Consider the following 4,462-nt stretch of genomic DNA (forward strand, 5'->3'; position numbering starts at 1 on the left):
TTGGCCAACAGCTGGGGTAGGGAGGAGAAAGACATTTTCTGTCTCCTCGTCTTCCTATTTTTTCTATTCAATTTTCCAGGTCGTCAGGGTCATAATTTAGGATTCTGGATTCCTCATTATCTCTCACTTTCCATATCCAAGCTATTGATGAAGCTTGTTGATAATAACTAACACACACACACACACACACACACACACACACACACACACACATATTTTTCCTCCTAGCCCCTCTATACACACAGCTTTTGCACACCTCTTGAATATATACCCTTCTTTCCTTTGACACCAGAACCATTTTATTCCAGGCAATTATCATCTCATGCCTGGACTATTTCAATAGTCTGCTAATAGATTTGTTTGCCTCAAGTCTTTCCTTACTCCAAACTAGGAGAAAAGGACCATGGTAAGCCAGTAAACCAGAAGTGGGCTGTTGGAACCACTGAACTGGCATTAGTACCCATAGCAACCATGGCAGCAACAGTGTCAGTAGTGGCTTCCAGAAGTTTTAGCCCATAGATGGTAAGAGGATTGAACAACTGATCAGTAGGAAATCTCTTAACTAGCACTGAGACAGTTCTCTGTTACTTTGCCCATATTCAGATCTGGGACATAGTCATGTTGAGGAAGGATGAGGAAGAGTATTAGCATACTAGAACTTACAGCCAAAGGGGATTGGGATCCCTCCAGAGCTGAAAAGAGTGTTCCTGTTCACTCACAGACCACAGCATAGGCCAAAGAATAGTAAACATACTTCTTCTTTGATCATATCATCTTGGAAGAACTTAAAACATAGAAGGTTCTCTGAAAATATCTACACAAAACTTCTGAAATTTGGGATATTGAAATTTGTACCCTGGAAACAGAATCCTATTTTCACAAAGAGTTAAAAGCTAAGTAATAGACTGGGGAAATGATCAGGCAACAGAAAAAGACTGACCATAGAAAGTGACTATTGTGACAAGAAGGATCAGAACACTCACACAAGAAGATAACAAAGTTTAAATTCCCATATCCAAACCCTCCAACAAAAATAAGAATTGGTCTCAGGTCATGGAAGAACTCAAAAGGGATCTTGAAAATCAAGTAAGAGAGGTATAGGAAAAAAAAATGGGAAGAGAAATGAGAGTGATGCAAAAGAACAAAAAGCTAATAAGAAGAATGTCTTAAAAAAGCAAAATTGGCCAAATGAGAAAAGAGATACAAAAACTCATTGAAGAAAATAATTTCTTTTTAAAAATTTTTATTGAAAACAATTCCTTAAAAATAGAATTGAGCAAATAGAGAAATCAAGAAACAATAAAACCAGAATAATAAAAAATAAAAATAATGTCAAATGTCTCATTGGAAAAAACAAATGACCTGGAAAATTTTTTAAATTATTGGTCTACCTAAAAGCCATGATTAGGAGTGTCTAGACATCATTTTTCAATAAATTATCAAGGAAAACTATCCTAGTATTCCAGAACCACATGGTAAAATAGAAATTGAAAGAACAAAAATATAGTCTTATAAAACATACATCCCTTAATAAACTCCACTGGCTTCTTGTTACCTTCCAGAGCCATACTCTTTTTGGTATTCAAAGTCCTTAATAACTAGTCACCTCCTGCTTTTCTAGTATTTTTACACTTTACTCTCTACCAGAATTCTTCTAAGTAGTGACACTGTCCTGCCTATGCTATGAAGAAAACACTCCATTTCTCACTTCCAGGTATTCTCTCAGGCTGTTCATCTTCCTGCAATTCTCTCCTTCCACTTCTGACTTTCTTTAAGTCACAACTAAAGTCCTGTCTCCTACAAAAAGCTTTCTCCAACCTTTTTAATGCTTTCACTTTCTAATGCCTCTTAATTCCAATGCCTTCCTTCTGCTAATTATTTCCTATCCATTATCGATATGATATACTATTATACACACATACATATATATGTATGTGTATGCATATATATCTTACTTTGGTATATATTTGTTTGCATGTTGTTATCTCCATTAGATTGTAAGTTCCTTAAAGCCAGGGACTGTCCTTTGCCCCTTTTTGTGTCTCCAGTGCTTAGAATAGTGGCTAGCACTTAGAAGTCATTTACTTAATATTTACTAATGAGTAGATTGATCTTGGCTAACTTGTATATCAGAATTCACTATTTCAGAGATTTGAGGTCCCTATAAGCAAAAAACAGTGCTGGTGAACTGTTTTGTTTTTGTTTTTGCTTTGGTTTTTCTTTAACAATATGGGAATTTATCTAATGAATGTCTAAATTAGGATTTATTTGCCCTTTCAGGCTTTGATTTTTCTCAAATAGGACTCCAGCTCTTTGCCCTCAAGCACATAGCCATCTGCTCAGCCACACTGACCTGATCTTGATGCAGTACAGGCAAAGGGCTTTCCTGTACCTTCAGGAGTGAGCTGATCTTAATGTTCTTCAACTCCTCATATTTCTTCTGAATCTTTTTTTTTTATTGCTTTTTATTTAAAATTTCTTCCTCCTCAGGAGTCAGCTTTGCTCCTTCTTCCCTTCTTCCCTTTTTCTGGCCAAGGGCAGAGAATAGTGGGACTCATACCACTGGCAATATGAAATACTATTGAGCACAATGCAATTCTTCACCAGTGTCTTGGTCCGGATCATCTCATTGCTGGATGCATTGTAGACCACATCAATAATTCTTGTTTTTCCGGTACTGCACTGGGAGCCCCAAGATAATGTCCATCTGCAGCCTCACCACCCTGTGGACTCACCTGGTGTGGCTGCAGTGGAAGCCCATCTTGGTATTGACTGGAGGGCAGCCCAGCTTATACTTGCACTTATTGGGGTAGGACTTGAACTTTCCCCTGTGCATTTGTGCCAGTTGTCGGGAGAGATCCCCATGATTAGGAGCAAAGAGCTGGTGAACTGTTAAATACATTTTAGTTGCTCTTCGAGATGGTAGCTTCCAGAGATCTCATTATAACAGCTTTTGTCAGCAAAAGCATTGTCTTCAAGTCTTCAAAACATAAAGACCAACTAGTTAATTGTAAAGAAAGCTTATGGTTGTATAAAGTACTGTGTTAATACTCATTCTCCTGGAGTTTCAATCATGTATGTTTTGTGAGTAAAGAGTTTAAAGTGCTTTTAAACTATTAAGGGTAATGATGAGATCAAACTCCATTAGCCTTTCTATGCTTATCTGGATATGAAAGGCATAAATATGAACAAACAGATAAAAGAAGAAATGATCTTGCCTCCAAATAGTTTTTGTTTTTGTGACTTTTTCCTGCCCACTTATCTTTTGGGGGAAAATGCTAGAACAAGATAAGTTAGAGATAGGAAGACTAAAGGACACAAGGTATTTGACAGCTCTTGGATGAGTAATATTATATAGATGACAATCAAAATTTGTTTTATGACCCACACATATTAACAGAACTTTGTATCTGGTTCAAAGAATTTCTTATTGGAAATGAGAGGTTTTATAGCTAAGGTTCTGAATAGAAAAATACAAATTACTCCATAATGGGGTGGGGAAGAAGAATTCTCTCTCTACTTCCCACCCTAAAAAGGTTTAGGCAGACCTCTGGCTGTGTGACTACTTTTTTAAAAGAACTATAGTTCTTCAAACTATCAATCAACTCCCTAAGCAAAAATCCCCAGGACCAGATGGATTTACATGTGAATTCTACCAAACATTTAAAGAACAATTAACTCCAATGCTAAATAAACTATTTGAAAAAATAGGGATTGAAGGAGTCCTACCAAACTCCTTTTATGACACAGACATGGTACCAATACCTAAACCAGGTAGGCTGAAAACAAAGAAAGAAAATTATAGACCAATCTCCCTAATGAATATTGATGCTAAAATCTTAAATAAAATATTAGCAAAAAGATTACAGAAAATCGTCACCAGGATAATACACTATGACCAAGTAAGATTTATACCAGGAATGCAGGGCTGGTTCAATATTAGGAAAACTATTAGCATAATTGACTATATCAATAACCAAAAAAACAAAAACCATATGATCATCTCAATAGATGCAGAAAAAGCATTTGATAAAATCCAACATTCATTCCTAATAAAAACACTTGAGAGCATAGGAATAAATGGACTTTTCCTTAAAATAGTCAGGAGCATATATTTAAAACCATCAGTAAGCATCATATGCAATGGGGAAAAACTGGAACCTTTCCCAGTAAGATCTGGAGTGAAGCAAGGTTGCCCACTATCACCATTATTATTTAATATCGTATTAGAAACACTAGCCTCGGCAATAAGAGTCGAGAAAGATATTAAAGGAATTAGAGTAGGCAATGAGGAAACCATACTATCACTCTTTGCAGATGATATGATGGTATACCTAGAGAACCCCAGAGATTCTACTAAAAAGCTATTAGAAATAATTCATAATTTTAGCAAAGTAGCTGGCCACAAAATAAATCCCCATAAATCCTCAGCATTTTTATACATCACCAACAAAACCCAACA

The 4,462-nt window shown here is 36.1% G+C and overlaps 1 pseudogene; it reads right to left on the bottom strand.

The window, feature by feature from the left end:
- Window positions 1-2,276: 2,276 nt before the first annotated feature.
- Window positions 2,277-2,865, bottom strand: LOC127546761 (40S ribosomal protein S8-like; annotated as a pseudogene).
- Between the last annotated feature and the right edge of the window lie 1,597 nt (window positions 2,866-4,462).

Source organism: Antechinus flavipes, chromosome 2 (assembly GCF_016432865.1).
Source record: "Antechinus flavipes isolate AdamAnt ecotype Samford, QLD, Australia chromosome 2, AdamAnt_v2, whole genome shotgun sequence".
NCBI lineage: Eukaryota > Metazoa > Chordata > Mammalia > Dasyuromorphia > Dasyuridae > Antechinus > Antechinus flavipes.